Here is a 19,618-nt window from a genome sequence, read left to right as displayed (position 1 = left end):
CACAATGAAGCCTCATGGAAGTCATTCCCCTGGCTTTTCCAAACTATGGATGATTGCCTTTGACTCACATGTTGAGTGTCATCAGTCATTGGCAGGTGAAAGTAGGGTTCCCTCTAAGACATTCCATGACAGCCCTCATAGAAAAAAAATGCTTCAGAGTTTCACGCCCTCTCCAATCTGAGGCCAGAATGCAGGATGGGCTTCTCAACCCATCCTGCATGTTACTACATTCATATCTCTTTTTTCCCCAAACTCATATGGAAACCCTTTCTCTAAAGGCTCTCAACCTATTGAGATATTTGAAACAAAGTTCAAACCTACTTTATCAAGTACCTAATTGGCCTAATTGTTTAATCAGAGCTGACAGTATCCTTGCTTCTGGAAGGCCCTCTTGGTTATTGAGGTTATGTTGGAAACTGAAAGAAAGGACACATCTGCTTCACCAGCAATGGACTTCTGAATCCCAGTAGACAAAAAGGACCATTGTTAGTGTCCTTTTCTGCTGACTCAGTGATCCTCAGAGACAGACCTGGAACAAAGACCAGGACTGAAAAGAGTGGCTTGTTTCACCCTAGGTATTCATTTTTAGTCATTGAATAAAGAAAAGACTGAAAACTTATCACTAAATTACCAATCAAAGCACAATTTTTGTAGGAACCTAGTGACACAAATGTTCTAAGGAGCATAGGAGATAACATGGTAGATGAAGAAGTAGGGCACACAGCTATTGCCCCCCAAAGAGCTTGCTTTTTTATATCCATCAAGCACCCAAGACACCAAATACTCCAAGGTGGGGTTCACCAAGGCCAGAAGAGAGAACCCAACTTGGGAATTCTAGACATTTCTTGAAGCCAACAGCTGTTTTGGAGTAGACTTTGTGGGACAACAGAGTATAATCTAAGGGAGATTTGTATTTGAATATTTGGGGACAAATAATTGCATCCAAAATCTGAGTATGAGCCCTCTCTGGAAAGTTTTTTTCCTAAAAAAAAAAAAAAAAAAGATTAAAGTTCTGGGTGATACCTTCTTCTATGACATCTCTCAGTAGCCTCTTGGACTGACTCAGCTAGACCACCATGGCCACCACCTACTTACAATGTTTCTTTCCTCTGCCTCCAGGGCCCAGTATCCTTCTCCTTCCCTGTTTGTTCCTTGTTAACATTCCCAGTCAATTGGCACATTAGTATCTCAGATTGGCAGGATTCAATAGTCTTTTTTTTTTTTTTTTTGGCTCACATGACAGGTCATGGACATTAGGCACAGAGTACCAGGAATGCCCCAGAGGATTAGAGAACATAGACAGCTTTTTTCCCCAGCTCTGACTTGCAAGGCACAGCACTTAGCAGTAAATAAACAGCTGTGTGCATATGTATAGGACACTAGAGCCTTTGGGCCAGAGTAATTACAGACCGAATTGTTAGTTTAGTTCAAATCTAGAATTTAGAGAGGTCTTCATTTTTGATTTAAGAATATCTATTTTCAGTGTTGCCCTTGGACTTAGACTTAGGAAACTATGTCTGTTTGGGTGTGCGCACCTGCACGAACTAGATACTTTAGAGGTCTTGGAAATCTGCCTGACCTCCCTCTAAAATATTTTTACTTGAACTCCAAATATATTTCTGTTTTTGCAATTAGAGAGTCATCTTCACTTGGGCTTAAAGATTAAAGGTGGGATATAACAGGAGCAAGGAGGAGCTATCTCCTATTAAGCATAAACATCCCTCTCTTTTAATCAGATATTTCCTTCTTCATGATAATAAAAGTGCCCATTATTCTTTTACTGAGATTTTGTTTCGATTGGCATATCAATTGTCCAGTCTTCACATTTTATGGGTGAGGAAACTGAGTTCCATAAAATGGGGTGACAAGTCTGTGGTTAACAGGTTTAGGAGAGAAATCAGATTTTCTGACACCCCAAACCAATGTTTTTTATCACAGGACATTACATCTTCATCTTTAGCATTCCACTTTTCTTCCAAAATACAGGCTTTAACAAAAGTAAGTTTATAGTTGTGATTACATGAAACACAGTGCTTATTCTTGTAATTTATTTATTATTGTATTATATTCCATATGAACAACTGTAACCTACTTTTGCCATACCCCGTACAGTGCCAAATTAAATTATGTCTACTGCACTCCCACATCTTAGGTAATGTCTTCCTTAAACTCAGAATCAGGGTAAATGATGTCTGGCTCTAGAGTTCTCACCCGAATTTAAGGGATTGGTTTGTTGAGCAGGCATCTGAGTAGAAACATCTTACATAATAACGTGAAGTATTTGAGCATGAGACACAAATTTCCCATCGCAACAACTTTAAAATTTCAAGAATAATATGTTAAGTACTGTACTAAAGAAAATCACTATAGTATAGAGGGAAGAAAAAGCTCAGGATCTCCACCATGCTAGTTTCTGAACAAGATTAATTTACACTTCTATTTTCAGTGTTTTCCAGGACCTGTGTGAAGACTATTACTTTGAAATTATTTCATTTTATTTATCCTAATAAAATTAGTATGGACAAGATTTGTACTCACTTTTTTCCTCTTCTCTTAAACATAGAAAAGTAAGAAATCATTACAATTATTTTATTAATTATTCTATTAAGAGAGAGACTATACCTGTCTTATTCTCCATTTTATCTTCATCACAAACACAGTGTCTGGCACATACCAAGCCTTCAGTAAATATTTATTAAGTGAATAAATGAATAAATAAATGCATAGAATGTGTAATTAAAATATATTTTATGGGGTTTTATTTTGAATCAAAGATTCTATTATGAGATTTGGATACATTATAGAGTTTGATAACTCAATCAAAACATACCATAGAAAAATATGATTTATGCATAATATATCTATAAATAGATTCCTCAAGTAGAAATGTTTAAAAATATTATAATTCAAAAAAATACAAAGACTTCAAGTTTATGGTAGTGGAACAGTAGTTCTTATTACACTAACCATCCCATGGTTATTAACTGTAAGCACTGGTCAAGAAATACATGAATATTATTTAGTCATAAAAAAGAAGGACATAGATACAGAAATCAAACTGAGGGTTGACAGAGGGAAGGGGGTTTGGGGACAGTGTGAGAAACATGAAGGGATGAAGAAGTATAAACTGGTAGTCACAGAATAGTCATGGAGATGTAAGGACAGCATAAGGAATATGGTCCATAATAGTGTGCCAGGTAGGTGCTTGAAATACAGGGGTGATCACTTTGTAGAGAATGTGATTGTCTAACTACTATGTGTAGACCTGAAACTAATACTAAATAATATTAAGTGTAAACTATAATTGAAAAATAAAAATTAAAAAGATAAACAATCTGCCATTTGCAACCACATAAATGGACCTTACTCTAAGTGAAATAAGTCAGACAGAGAAATATTATGGTCTTACTTAAATGTGGAATTTTTTTTTAAGTTGAATTCACAGATACAGAGAAGAGATTAGTGTTTGCCAGAGGCAGAGTTTGGCAGAATGGGCAAAATGGGTGAAGGCAATTAAAAGGTACAAAACTCCAGTTATAAAATAAATAAATCCTGGGTTGTATGGTACAGCATGGTGACTATAATTCACAACACTACATTGTATATTTGCAAGTTTCTAAGAAAATCGATCTTAAATGTCTCATCACACAAAAATAGTTGTAAATATATGAGGTGATAGATATTAAATTTATTTGGTAATCACTTCATAATATATACATATATCAAAGCATTGTTTCATACCTAAAACCAATACAATGTTATATGTCAATTATATCTCAACTTTTTAAAAATGCTCTGTTCCCAGAGAAAGAAAATGCTCTCTTACATCCTACTTTCCATTATATAAGAAGCACATTTCTTTCATGAAAGGACAGATTCCCTGACACACATGTAATCCTGTCCTTGTCCTTTCATCTACTAGTCTAGAAGTATGAAAAATTAGCTCAAGGGAATTTTATTTTTTCTTCCCCTCCACAAAGACTATTGCAAGTATTAACAATAAACAACCTCAACCTCATCTGAGTCCCACACTGACAAGAGTGCAAATAGCCTTTTAGCCTTTTGTTTTTCTTAATGCTGTCTGCTGCTGCCTTGACTACATAGGACTCAGAGAAAAAAAATTCAAAAGAAGCCTCTAAAGTATTACTTATTTATTTATTTCTTTAGAGAGAGAGAGACAGAGCGACCAAAGGGAGAGAGATAATAAGCATCAACTTGTAGTTGCGTCACTTTTAGTTGTTCATTGCTTCTCATATATGCCTTGATGGCAGGGCAGGGAAGTGAGTGGGGGGCTCCAGCTGAGCCAGTGACCCCTTGCTCAAGCCAGTGACCTTTGGGCTCAAACCAGTGACCTTCAGATCATATCGATGATCCCACACTCAAGCCGGCGACCCCACACTCAAGCTGGATAAACCCAAGCTCAAGCTGGAGAACTTGAGCCTTTGAAATTGGGAACTCAGCATCCCAGTCAACACTCTATTCACTGCACCATCACTGGCTACGCTAAAGTGCTACTTTTATTCTTTTCATAATGTTTACCTTAGGCTTTTATTAAGACTTTTGTAAGCTGAGCCGCCAATTACATTATTTATTTGCCCTGCAATATCATCACACTTTCACCAAATCCTGAGGAGGAAAAAAACCCCAAAAACTCCTGAGGAAAACAAACAAAAAACACCAAAATATAAAAAGCAATTACTAGGAGGCACTGGAGAGAGACTGAAAGCAGGCAGAAGTGTAGGGATGTCTACACTTGGAAGAAGGAAGTCACTCGGAAGAGAGTGTTTGCAGTTTCAGTGCAGTCAGGTTAACTACTTGCTAAAAAAAAACTCAATACTCTTCAGAAAAGCATACAATAATTCAGAGTACTTACAACAAATCAATCACAATATCCAAACTGAATTAAAAGTTAAACATTTGAGGAAACTCAGAAGTTTCAATGAAAACTGACCCAAGATGACTCAGATAGTATAATTAGCAGACAAGAATTTTATTATCTGTTTCAAGATGTAAAGGAGGCCCTGGTCAGTTTGCTCAGTGGTAGTGCATCAGCCTAGTGTATAGATGTCCTGGGTTCTTGGTCAGGGCACACAGAAGAAGCACCCATCTGCTTCTCCACCCTTCTCTCTCTCCTTTCTCTCTATCTCTTCCTTCCTCTCCTGTGGCCAAGGCTCCATTTGAGCAAAGTTGGCTCAGGTGCTGAGGATGGTTCCATGGCCTCTGCCTCAGATGCTAGAATGGCTCTGGTTGCAATGGAGCAATGCCCCAGATGGGCAGAGCATCATCCCCTAGTGAGCTTGCCAGGTGGATCTCAGTCAGGTGCATGTGGGAGTCTGTCTCTCCACTTCCCCATTTCTCACTTAAAAAAAAAAAGCCATAAAGGAAATCATATGTGTGATAAATGAACAACCAGAGAAACTCATCAGAGAAATGAATATTTATTATGGATCAGTTGGAAATAACTAGATCCAAAAAAATAGAATCGAGAAACAAAAATTTACTTCTTGGTGGGCATAACAGAAGAGTGGAGATAATAAAAGATTTTTAACAATCTATAGAAATTAACTAACTTGAAGAACAAAGAGAAAAATGGTGAAAGAAAAATGAATAAAGTCTCAGTGACAAAATTAAAGGATCTAAAATACATACAATTAGTGTCTTAGAAGAAAAGAATAGAGGGGACATGACGCAAAATCATCTTTTTTACATACTCATTCTTTTGTCCTCATAGACTATAATCAGAACACTTATTTCTTTTCAGCGCTTAGCTGGTCCTAAATTATTTTAATTTAACATTTTAGAACTTTTTAACTCTAAAACTAAAATCTGAATCTGGAATACTATTGAGCTTAAAAAACATAGTCTACATTTGTAAGCAAAAAAAGCGTGAATTGCATGGCACTGAAGAAAGCTCACTATTTTTTGTTTGCATGAGCTTTCAGTTTAATCCCACAAAATAATAAATACATTGAGCCCTTAAACCTCAATGACTTCATATTTCCAAAATGGGAGATCTAAATTTCGCAACAGCAGAAGAAGAATCATTTAATTTGGGGGATCTATTTCTGCATGCCCCTGACATATGAAGGAATGATCTCCATTGTCTAAGCATTATCCTTTGCTGGGAGTGCATATCCTCAGAACAGTATTTGATGCCCAGGGCATGCCCAGGTCATCTAGAGATGATAAAACTGCAAATCACATAAGCTCTTTAGACATCATTATTTGGAAGAGGCATGCCTAGTTACTAAGAGAAAAACAAAACAAAAACAAACAAACAAAAAAAACCCAGCATACAGCTCTCCAGACATTTCTCCAGAACAAAGAAGACACTAAGGGGCTATTGAAGGGGTTCATTCTCCATTGCTTGATCCTTCCCAACAGACCAGAAACTAGCCTTTCAACTTGGGCCAATGAGACATGTTTGTTTGGCCAACAGCACAGGCAAGTGAAGCATGGCTCAGTGGCAATCAATCCACTGTGACATGTGATTCTAAGTCCTTGCTGCCAACACTGATCTGGCTTTTGTAGGTTCCATACAGAGACTATGAAAACCATTCTTTTCCCATCTTGCTAAGTATCTCTTTATAATTATCATCAGTATTTGAAGGAATTTAAAAATCATGCTGTGTTTTGCAAAAAGGTACATGCTGCCAAATTCCCTGCACGAGATGGAGGGTTAGTCACTTGGCACCGTCAGTTCTTTTCATTGACTTTGGCATGAAGGTCCATTTTATCAGGGGAGACTCAGCACATCAACTGAGACATGTGATCTTTCCTCAGTGTCACTGCTAGTGCCAACTCGTAGTAAATTAGGTGCCTAACTTATTAATGGTGATGAGTCCATTAGAGCTGACAGGCACCTGGCTGTGCCACCGAGAATTAACTGAGAGTGGTCACAGGTGCTGTTAGTGACCAGCCATAGTCAGATAACACATGCAGTTGCCACTTCCCTGCACTTTCACAAACTTGAGAGTTTAGGAATCAGACAAAGATGCACATGATGTTTGAGATTAAGGATCTGAGTTGAAATTAGAAATATTTATGGCTTGGCATAAAACCTTAAATTGCTGTAAAAATGGGACATTATAAAAATGTAACCTCCACAGCTAGGCATAATTAGACTTTCCCTCCTTGTTTGAAACCCTCAATGGCACAAAGTATTCAGTAAGAAATGCCAGAGTCCCACCCCTGGGTTGGCAGAGTAACCATCTGCTTTGAAATCTAGTTTATTGTAAATACTTGAAAAAAGTGATAAATGTATTTCATTCCACATGTGTACACTAGAAAAAACAATGCCTGCCACTTTAACAGAGTCCAAATATGCCTAAAGCTGGGGCATGAATTGGGTCAGTGCAGATATTTACCAGTAGGCACTGGAAGAGAGGATCATAATGTACTTTTGTTTGATAAACATAAATCATTCAGAACCTGGCAGAGCTAGATACTAAATTGTGAAATGCAATGTGACATTTTGTGATTATCCTAAATAATATGACTTGCATTATATATAGTAAATAGAATTAAAAAAATAACCTATTGCTTTTGTAAAATCAAATGAATTGCAAAAATCTCTCAGAGTGACATAAAATTACAGCATCAAGAGTTCTAATGATGCTCAAATGATCTGCTTTAAATTCTAGTATCACTTATTCTTGGCATACTTAGAAATCTGAGACTATAAAATTTGCAACATAGGAGAGTAATTCACTGTAAATTATCTGAAACTGGAAACTTAGTCAGTTTTACCTTGTGAGACAATATAAACTTTCGCTATAGTAGTCATTCATGGTGTTTTAGCCCAGGACCATTAAACATTAGAAATATCCAGAAAAAGATAAAGTAAAGGGAAAAGTGACTCTTTTAATATCTCTGATCATGGACTCAATATATGCCCAGACTTGAAAAAAATGATTCTTGTTATTTAAAGAAGTCAGAACTTACTCAGGTTAGAAATGGGCTATTTCCTCTGCTAGATAGTCTCATCATGCCCTGAATTCCTCTCCACTTTCATCCTTATATGCAGTACCCACCCATTATTATGTGTTGAATGTGAGTCTTTCATTCCTAGACTTTAATAAGGGGGTGACTCTGTCTATTTTTTTCACCTTTATATTCCACTGTCTACCATACATATTTGTTAAAAGAATGGGTGACATCTTTTAAGACCAAATGCCAACAAAATGCTTTTTCCTTAACCCAATCTTTTCCCTTCAGCTTTGTTTTTACTAATAAATATTTAAAGTTGATGCTTCAATTAGACTTTGAAAAATGGAGATTGATAGTGGGCCTTATTTCCATTTGCTAATTTAGTTTCTTATTCTCCTGCATTAATTATAGTCTATTCTAAATTATATGGCTTCTAATAGGAACAAAATCTTTATAGTCTTATCAGTTAATAGAGATTAAATTGATTTTTGATGTTTAGTAAACTCAGGTACTAAAATTTAAAATAAAATATATGCAATCCATAATATGAATTATGCTAAGCTTAAAGCCTCTGATAATTTATAATTAATTACCTATCCTTGACAAATTCACATAACTATATAACTATAGACATACTTTATAAATAAGCCAAATGTGCCCTTTGTGTATTGGGCCCTGTAAAGCCAGTAGCCACGGCCACCATCATAGCCTCCTGGCCCATGCAGGTTCACATTTGATTCGGACAGATGGTAATGAAACAACAGAGCCAAGAACTGGTGGGGCATTACCTTTAATCCTAGCTTGCACCTGGCGGGCAAATAAAAACACACACTGGGCTTCAAAACCCACTCATTCAGTGCTTACAAAGCTACTGACTTACCCGAGTTTCCTAGGATCAAAGCTTTGTTCCTCACTGACCTTATTTACCTCTGTTCCCCATCTCCTTCTCTCTGCACAAACTGGCTTCTCCTTCAGCACTCCACCATCTTGGTTGCCTCTCCTTTCCTCCATGTGGCCTTTCTCTGCTCTCCCCTCTAATGCTAATCTCAGGAACAGAGAGAGAGAGAAAGCTCCTGGTCTGCTCCATTTTATAGTGTAGAAATCAAAATCTTTAATCCAATATACAAACAAGGAAGTCTCTGATATAAAGCCTCTTAGGGTGGGAAAGGCTTAGTCTTAAAACTAAGCCTTAGGGACCAGTCAAGATGGCAGCGGAGTAGGCAGCTGCACAGACTACCAGCTCACACCAACAAACTGTATTACCAATTAATTTGGGAACAATCAGTGTGAAAACCAACTTTGGATTAAAATAACAGGTCTCAAAAACTAAGGAGCAAAGAAGAAACTGCACCAAGCCTGGTATGGAGCACAGAGGCATGGTGGGTCTCCCCTGCTTCCAGAAACGAAGGTGGGGTGAGACTGAGAGCCCAGAAGGGCTCTCGTTACTAGGAGAAGAACACAAAATATTGCTCACAGCCACTTGCTTGGGGACCTGGAAATGAAGTGTGCTAAGAGGGCTGCATTGTCTTCCAAAAGAAAAGTGGGTAGAGAGACAGATGGTGACAGAAAAAGAAATGCATGGGATTACCTGAGAAGCTGACTCATCCAGTGCAAAGGTAGTTATAGCTGGGGGAGGGGTTAAACCTTCAACAAAGCATAAGCCTAAAGTGGTTCTGGGTGACACACCTCCAGAAAGCTCTCCAGCTCCAATCATAGCAACAAGACACAGCTGAAAACAGAAAGTGGGGAAGAGGAGCAGTAACTAAGGTCTCCATGGAGATCTGAGATACACCTCCCCCTACTGAAATGGAGAAAGCACCCCGCCCCTGGAGAAAAGTTGCATGATCTAACCTTCAGAGTCTCAGTGTAACCTTCATTTCTGGATACAGCTTCAAATAAGTCCCCTGATAAGATCAGTAAACAATACTACCACTGAGTTAGGAAAACTGAGAAAAAAACAAACAAATTAAGACTTCAAAGAGGCTCTATTAGGTAAGGAGATCACAGCTGGAAGAAGTCTAAAAGTCATAAAGAATAATGGGTAAGCAGAGAAGCATAAGCCGTATGCTTCAACAAGATAATTCCTCTAATAAAGTCTTGGACAGATCAGAAGTAATCAAATTACCAGATGCAGAGTATAAAATAGTGATTTTTAGGATGCTAAAAGATCTCAAAGCTACAATGGACGGACTAAATGAACACTTCAGTAAAGAAATTGAAAGCATCAAAAATAACACAGAAATCATAAAGAAGAACAACACAAATGACAAACACAATATCAGAAATGAAGACTACACAGAAAGGAATTAAAAGCAGGCTGAAGCAGAGGATTAAATCAGTGACTTAGAGAACAAGATAAGTAAAAGCACGGAAGCAGAGCAGCAAAAAGAAAAGAGACTGAAAAAAAAATCTAAGGAAACTCTAAGAGAGCTCTGTGACAACCTAAAATGAAACAACATCTGCATCATAGGAGTTCCAGGAGAAGAAGAGAAAGAACAATGGATAGAGACCTTGTTCAAATAAAATCATAGCTGAAAACTTCCCTAAATTGATGCAGGAAAAGGTTACACAAGTTCAAGAAGCATGAAGAATTCCATTAAAGAAAAACCCAAAGAGCCTGACCTGTGGTGGCTCAGTGGATAAAGCATCGACCTGGAAATGCTGAAGTCGCCAGTTCGAAACCCTGGGCTTGCCTGGTCAAGGCACATATGGGAGTTGATGCTTCCAGCTCCTCCCACCTTCTCTCTCTGTCCCTCTCTCCTCTCTCTCTCTCTCTGTCTCTCTCTCTCTCCTTTTCTCTCTCCTCTCTAAAAAAAATGAATAAATAAAATTTAAAAAAAAGAAAAAGAAAAACCCAAAGAAATCTATACCAAGACATATCATAATTAAAATACCAAAGTTAAGTGATAAAGAGAATATATTAAAAGCTGCTAGGAAAATAAAGGCTATCACCTACAAAGGAGGCCCCATAAGGATGGCATCTGACCTCTCAAAAGAAACACTTGAGGCCAGAAGAGAATGGCAAGACATATTCAAAGTAATTCAGAACAAGAGCCTACAACCAAGACTTATTTATCCAGAAAGGCTATTGTTTAAAATTGAAGGAGAAATAAAAAACTTCCCAGACAAAAGAAAAAAACTCAAAGAATTCATTAAAACCAAAACAATGCTGCAAGAAATATTAAGGGGCCTGTTGTAAACAGAAAAAAGGGGGAAAATATAGTAAAAGAGAAATATAACTTTAAAGAATAAAATGGCAATAAACAACTACATATCAATAATAACCTTAAATGTTAATGGATTAAATGCTCCAATCAAAAGACATAGGGTAGCTGAATGGATAAGAAAACAGAACCCTTACATATACTGTCTACAGGAGGTGCACCTCATAACAAAAGATACAAATAGACTGAAAGTAAAAGGATGGAAAAAATATTTCATGAAAGTGGAAATGAAAAAAAAGCTGGGGTAACAATACTTACATCTGACAAAATAGACTTTAAAACAAAGCTTATAGTAAAGGATAAAGAAAGTCACTACACAATGAAAAAGGGAGCAATCCAACAGGAAGAGGTAACAATTATAAATATATATGCACCTAATATAGGAGCACCTAAATATATAAAGCAGATTTTGATGGACATAAAGGGAGAGATCAACAGCAATACTATAATAGTACAGGATTTCAATACCCCACTAACATCACTGGATAGATCCTCAAAAAAGAAAATTAACAAAGAAACAACAGAATTGAGAAATACACTAGATCAACTGAATTTAATAGATATCTTCAAAACATTCCACCCTAAAGCAGCAGAATATACATTCTTTTCAAGTGCTCATGGTACATTCTCTAGGGTAGACCACATATTAGGGCATAAAATGAGTTTCAACAAATTTAAGAAGATTGAAACTATATCAAGCATCTTCTCTGACCACAAGGTCATAAAACTAGATATCAACTACAATAGGAAAACTGAAAAACACAGAAACACATGGAAACTAAACAGCATGTTATTAACGACTGGGTCAACAATGAGATCAAGAAAGAAATAAGGCCCTGGCCGGTTGGCTCAGTGGTAGAGCATCGGCCTGGCGTGCAAAAGTCCCAGGTTTGATTCCCGGCCAGGGCACACAGGAGAAGCACCCGTCTGCTTCTCCACCCCTCCCCCTCTCCTTCTTCTCTGTCTCTCTCTTCCCCTCCCGCAGCCAAGGCTCCACTGGAGTAAAGATGGCCTGGGCGCTGGGGATGGCTCCTCGGCCTCTGCCCCAGGCGCTAGAGTGGCTCTGATTGCAACAGAGCGAAGTCCCAGAGGGGCAGAGCATCACCCCTGGTGGGCAGAGTGTCGCCCCCTGGTGGGCGTGCCGGGTGGATCCCGGTCGGGCGCATGTGGGAGTCTGTCTGACTGTCTCTCCCCATTTCCAGCTTCAGAAAAATACAGGAAAAAAAAAAGAAAGAAAGAAAAAATTTCCTTGAAACAAACGAAAATGAGCATACAACAACTCAAAATCTGTGGGACACAGCAAAAGCAGTCCTAAGAGAAAAGTTCATAGCATTACAAGCATATTTTAAGAAGCTAGAAAAAGCTCAAAAAAACAACTTAATCCTGCAACTAAAAGAACTAGAAAAAGAACAGCAAGTAAAGCCTAGAGGAAGTAGAAGGAAAGAAATAATAAAGATCAGAGCAGAAATAAATGACATAGAGTCTAAAAAACAATACAGAGGATCAATGAAACCAAGAGCTGGTTCTTTGAGAAAGTAAACAAAATCAATGAACCCTTCACCAGACTTACCAAGAAAAAAAGAGAAAGGACTCAAATAAAAGAAATTAGAAATGAGGGTGGAAAAGTAATAATGGACACAGCAGAAATACAAAGGATTGTAAGAAAATACTATGAAGAACTGTATGCCAATAAATTAGACAACCTAGATGAAATGGATAAATTCCTTGAAAAATGTAATCTTTCAAAAATCAATTGGAAGAATCAAAAAACCTAAATAGACCGAGTATAACAAATGAGATCGAAACAGTTATCAATAATCTTCCAACAAACAAAACCCCTGGGCCAAATGGCTTCAGAGGTGAATTTTACCAAACATTCAAAGAAGAACAAACTTCTATCCTTCTCACGCTATTTCAAAAAATTCAAGAGGAGGAAAAACTTCCGAGTTTCTTTTATGAGGCATGCATAATTCTGATTCCAAAACCAGACAAAGACAACACAAAGAAAGAAAACTATAGGCCAATATCCCTGATGAATTTAAATGTTAAAATTCTCAACAAAATATTAGCAAACTGGATTCAGCAATACATGAAAAAAATCATACACCATGATCAAGTGAGATTTATTTTGGGGAGGCAAGGCTGGTACAATATTCTCAAATCAATGTGATTCAACACATAAAAAAAAAAGAAAGACAAAAACCACATGATAATTTCAATAGATGCAGAAAAAGCATTTGATAAAATCCAGCACCCATTCATGATCAAAACTCTCAGCAAAGTGGGAATACATGGAACGTACTTCAACATGATGAAGGCCATCTATAACAGGCCCACAGCCAACATCATACTCAACGGGCAAAAGTTAAAAGCAATCCCCTTAAGATCAGGAAAAAGGCAGGGGTGCCCCCTTTCACCATTCTTATTCAACATAGTTCTGGAAGTCCTAGCCACAGCAATCAGAAAAGAAGAAATAAAAGGCATCCAAATTGGAAAAGAAGTAAAACTATCATTATTTGCTGGTGATATAATATTGTACCTAGAAAACCCTAAAGTTGCAGTCAAAAACTACTTGACCTGATAAATGAATTCAGCAAGGTGGCAGAATATAAAATTAATATTCAGAAATCAGAGGCATTTTTATACACCAACAATGACCTTTCTGAAAGAGAAATTAAGAAAACAATCCCCTTCATTATTGCAACAAAAAAATAATAAAATATCTAGGAGTAAATTTAACCAAGGAGGTTAAAGACTTATACTCAGAAAATTATAAAACATTGATAAAAGAAATCAAGAAAAATACAAACAAGTAGAAGCATATACCGTGCTCATGGTTAGGAAGAATAAACATCATTAAAATGTCCATATTACCAAAAGCAATTTATAAATTCAATGTAATTCCTATTAAAATACCAAGGATATACTTCAAAGATATAGAACAAATATTTCAAAAATTCATATGGAACCAAAAAAGAACACAAATAGCCTCAGTAATCTTGAAAAAGAAGAATAAAGTGGGTGGTATCACACTTCCAGACATCAAGCTATACTACAAGGCCATTGTACTCAAAACAGCTTGGTACTGGCATAAGAACAGTCATATAGATCAATGAAACAGAACAGAGAACCCAGAAATAAACCCACACTGTTATAAACAATTGATATTTGACAAGGGTGGTGATAGCATATAATGAAGTAAAGACAGTCTCTTTAACAAATAATGTTGGGAAAATTGATCAGCTACCTGCAAAAAATAAATCTAGACCACCAACACACACCATTCACAAAAATAAACTCAAAATGGATAAGAGACTTAAATGTAAGTCATGAAACCATAAGCATCCTAGAGGAAAACATAGGCAATAAGCTCTTTGACATCCCTCGCAGCAATATATTTGATTTATCTCCACGCACAAGGGAAATAAAGGACAGAATAAACTAAGGGGACTATATAAAACTAAAAAGCTTTTGCAGAGCTAAAGACAACATGAACAAAATAAAAAGGCAAACCACACAATGGGAGAACATATTCGACAATACGTCTGATAAGGGGTTAATAACCAAAATTTATAAAGAACTTTTAAAACTCAACACCAGGAAGATAACAGTCCAATCAAAAAAATGGGCAAAAGAGATGAATAGACACTTCTCCAAAGAGGACATACAGATGGTCAGTAGGCATATAAAAAAATGCTCAACATCACTAATCATTAGAGAAATGCAAATTAAAAGCACAATGAGATATCACCTCACACCAGTCAGAATGGCACTCATCAACAAAACAACCGAGTAAGTGCTGGAGAGGATGTGGAGAAAAGAGAACCCTCCTGCACTGCTGGTGGGAATGCAGACTGATGTAGCCACTGTGGAAAACAGTATAGAAATTCCTCTAAAAATTAAAAATCAAACTGCCTTTTGACCCACCCATCCCAGTTTTAGTAATATACTCCAAGAATACCATAGCACAGTTTTGTTTTGTTTTTTTAATAATTTTATTTTTTAATGGGGTGACATCAATAAATCAGGATACATATATTCAAAGATAACAAATCCAGGTTATCTTGTCGTTCAATTATGTTGCATACCCACCACCCAAAGTCAGATTGTCCTCTGTCACCTTCTATCTTGTTTTCTTTGTGCCCCTCCCCACCCTCTTTCCCCCCTCCCCCCCGTAACCACCACACTCTTATCAATGTCTCTTAGTTTCACTATTATGTCCCACCTACGTATGGAATAATACAGTTCCTGGTTTTTTCTGATTTACTTATTTCGCTTCGTATCATGTTATCAAGATCCCACCATTTTGCTGTAAATGATCCGATGTCATCATTTCTTATGGCTGAGTAGTATTCCATAGTGTATATGTGCCACATCTTCTTTATCCAGTCATCTATTGATGGGCTTTTTGGTTGTTTCCATGTCCTGGCCACTGTGAACAATGCTGCAATAAACATGGGGCTGCATGTGTCTTTACGTATCAATGTTTCTGAGTTTTGGGGATATATACCCAGTAGAGGGATTGCTGGGTCATAAGGTAGTTCTATTTTCAGTTTTTTGAGGAACCACCATACTTTCTTCCATAATGGTTGTACTACTTTACATTCCCATCAACAGTGTATGACGGTTCCTTTTTCTCCACAGCCTCTCCAACATTTGCTATTACCGGTCTTGCTAATAACAGCTAATCGAACAGGTGTGAGGTGGTATCTCATTGCCGTTTTGATTTACATTTCTCTAATAGCTAAAGAAGATGAGCATCTTTTCATATATCTGTTGGCCATTTGTATTTCTTCCTGGGAGAAGTGTCTATTCATATCCTCTTCCCATTTTTTTATTGGATTGTTTGTTTGTTTGTTTGTTGTTGAGTTTTATGAGTTCTTTGTATATTTTGGATATTAGGCCCTTATCTGAGCTGTTGGTTGAAAATATTATTTCCCATTTAGTTGGCTTTCTGTTTATTTTGTTATCAGTTTCTCTTGCTGAGCAAAAACTTCTTAGTCTGATGTAGTCCCATTCATTAATTTTTGCCTTCACTTCTCTTGCCTGTGGAGTCAAATTCATAAAATGCTCTTTAAAACCCAGGTCCATGAGTTGAGTACCTATGCCTTCTTCTATGTACTTAATTGTTTCAGGTCTTATGTTTAGATCTTTGATCCATTTTGAGTTAATTTTTGTACAGGGGGAGAGACTGTAGTCCAGTTTCATTCTTTTGCATGTGGCTTTCCAGTTTTCCCAGCACCATTTGTTGAAGAGGCTTTCTTTTCTCCATTGCGTGTTGTTGACCCCTTTATCAAAAATTATTTGACTATATATATGTGGTTTTATTTCTGGGTTTACTATTCTGTTCCATTGGTCTGAGTGTCTATTTTTCTGCCAATACCATGCTGTTTTGATTGTCGTGGCCCTATAATAGAGTTTGAAGTCAGGTATTGTAATGCCCCCAGCTTCATTCTTTTTCTTTAGAATTGCTTTGGCTATTTGGGTTTTTTTATAGTTCCATATAAATCTGATGATTTTTTGCTCTATTTCTTTAAAAAATATCATTGGAAGTTTGATGAAAATTGCATTAAATTTGTGTATTGCTTTGGGTAATATAGCCATCTTGATTATATTTATTCTTCCTAACCAAGAAAAAGGTATATTCTTCCATCTCATTATATCTTTTTCGATTTCCCTTAACAATGGTTTATAGATTTCATTATATAAGTCCTTTACATTCTTTGTTATGTTTATTCCTAAGTATTTTATTTTTTTTTGTTGCAATCGTGAAGGGGATTATTCTTTTGAGTTCCTTCTCAGTTGTTTCATTGTTGGCATATAGAAAGGCTATGGACTTTTGTATGTTAATTTTGTATCCTGCGACCTTACTGTATTGGCTCATTGTTTCTAGTAGTCTTTTTGTGGATTCTTTGGGGTTTTCGATGTATATGATCATATCATCTGCAAAAAGTGATACCTTTACTTCTTCTTTTCCGATATGGATGCCTTTTATTTCTTTGTCTTGTCTGATTGCTCTGGCTAGAACCTCTAGTACTACATTAAATAAGAGTGGAGAGAGTGGACAACCCTGTCTTGTTCCTGATTTAAGGGGGAAAGCCTTCAGTTTAGTGCCATTTAATATGATGTTAGCTGATGGTTTATTATATATGGCCTTTATCATGTTGAGATATTTTCCTTCTATACCCATTTTGTTGAGAGTCTTAAACATAAAATTGTGTTGTATTTTATCGAAAGCCTTTTCTGCGTCTATTGATAAGATCATGTGGTTTTTGTTCTTTGTTTTGTTGATATGGTGTATTACGTTAACCATTTTACGTATGTTGAACCATCCTTGAGATTCTGGGATGAATCCCACTTGATCATGATGTATTATTTTTTTAATATGTTGTTGTACTCGATTTGCTAGTATTTTGTTTAGTATTTTAGCATCTGTATTCATTAGAGATATTGGTCTGTAGTTTTCTTTTTTTGTGCCATCCTTGCCTGGTTTTGGTATGAGGGCTATGTTGGCCTCATAAAATGTGTTTGGAAGTATTGCTTCTTCTTCAATTTTTTGGAAGACTTTGAGTAGAATAGGAACCAAATCTTCTTGAATGTTTGATAAAATTCGCTGGTATAGCCATCAGGGCCTGGACTTTTATTTTGGGGAGGTTTTTAATGGTTTTTTTTATTTCTTCTCTACTGATAGGTCTCTTTAGGCTTTCTGCTTCTTCTTGACTCAGTCTAGGAAGGTTGTATTGTTCTAGGAATTTATCCATTTCTTCTAGGTTGTTGAATTTAGTGGCATAAAGTTTTTCATAGTATTCTACAATAATTCTTTGTACATCTACGGTGTCCGTGGTGATTTCTCCTCTTTCATTTTGGATTTTGTTTATATGAGTTCTTTCTCTTTTTTCCTTGGTAAGTCTTGCCAAGGGTTTGTCAATTTTGTTGATCTTTTCAAAGAACCAGCTCCTTGTTCTATTACTTCTTTCTATAGTTTTTCTATTCTCTAATTCATTTATTTTTGCTCTGATTTTTATTATCTCCTTTCTTCGGCTGGTTTTGGGTTGTCTTTGTTCTTCTTTTTCCAGTTCCTTAAGGTGGGAAGTTAAGTGGTTCACTTGGGCTCTCTCTTCTTTGTTTATATATGCCTGAAGTGATATGAACTTCCCTCTTATCACTGCTTTTGCTGCATCCCATAGATTCTGACATGTCGTGTTGTCATTTTCATTAGTCTGTATATATCTTTTGATCTCTGCACTTATTCTTCTTTGACCCATTCATTTTTTAAAAGTATGTTGTTTAGTTTCCACATTTTTGTGGGATTTTTTTCCTCTTTTTTGCAGTTGAATTCTAGTTTCAAGGCTTTATGATCAGAAAATATGCTTGGTACAACTTCAATTTTTCTGAATTTGCTGATGTTGTTGTTGTGGCCCAACATATGGTCAATTCTTGAGAATGATCCATGTACACTGGAGAAAAATGTATACTCAGTCACTTTGGGATGAAATGTCCTGTAGATGTCTATTATATCCAGGTGCTCTAGTGTTTTGTTTAAGGCCACTATGTCTTTGTTGATTCTCTGTTTGGATGACCGATCTAGAGCCGTCAGCGGTGTATTGAGGTATCCAAGTATGATTGTGTTTTTGTCAGTTTTTGTTTTAAGATCAATAAGTAGCTGTCTAATATATTTTGGTGCTCCTTGGTTTGGTGCATATATATTAAGAATTGTTATGTCTTCTTGATTCAGTGTCCCCTTAGCCATAATGAAATGGCCGTTTTTGTCTCTGAGTACTTTTCCTGTCTTGTAGTCAGCATTATCCGATATGAGTATTGCTACACCTGCTTTTTTTTGGATGTTATTTGCTTGGAGTATTGTTTTCCAGCCTTTCACTTTGAATTTGTTTTTATCCTTGTTACTTAGATGAGTTTCCTGTAGGCAGCATACAGTTGGATTTTCTTTTTTAATCCATTCTGCTACTCTGTGCCTTTTTATTGGTGAGTTTAATCCGTTTACATTTAGTGCAAATATTGATACTTGTGAGTTCCCTATTGCCATTTTATATCTTGCTTTCTGTTAGTTTTGTGTCTTGTTTGATCCTTCTCCTTCGTTTTTCTATCTTTTGTTTTTATTTGGTTGTATTCCATACATCTTTCCTCTGTTGCTATCTTTTTTATCTCATGTGCTTCTGTGGTGGTTTTTTCAATGGTGGTTACCTTTGAGTAATGAAAAGGGTCCCTACCCTGTTCATTGTAGCAAACTATTTTGTGAGTACTTTTGCACTCCATCCTCCTTTGCTACTGTTAATCTCCATCTTCTCCCTCTCTTTCTTTTTGTTGTTGTCACAGTTTAAATTTGGTTTTATTGTGTTCTTCTTGGAGCTTTTACTTGTGGCTCTGTTTTTTTTTTGTTCTTTGTATCTGATTGGAGAACCCCCTTTAGTAATTCCTGGAGTGGGGGTTTTCTGATGATAAATTCC

Source organism: Saccopteryx bilineata, chromosome 3 (assembly GCF_036850765.1).
Source record: "Saccopteryx bilineata isolate mSacBil1 chromosome 3, mSacBil1_pri_phased_curated, whole genome shotgun sequence".
Classification (NCBI taxonomy): domain Eukaryota; kingdom Metazoa; phylum Chordata; class Mammalia; order Chiroptera; family Emballonuridae; genus Saccopteryx; species Saccopteryx bilineata.
The sequence above is the reverse complement of the archived record's forward strand: the minus strand, read 5'-3'. Positions refer to the sequence as shown.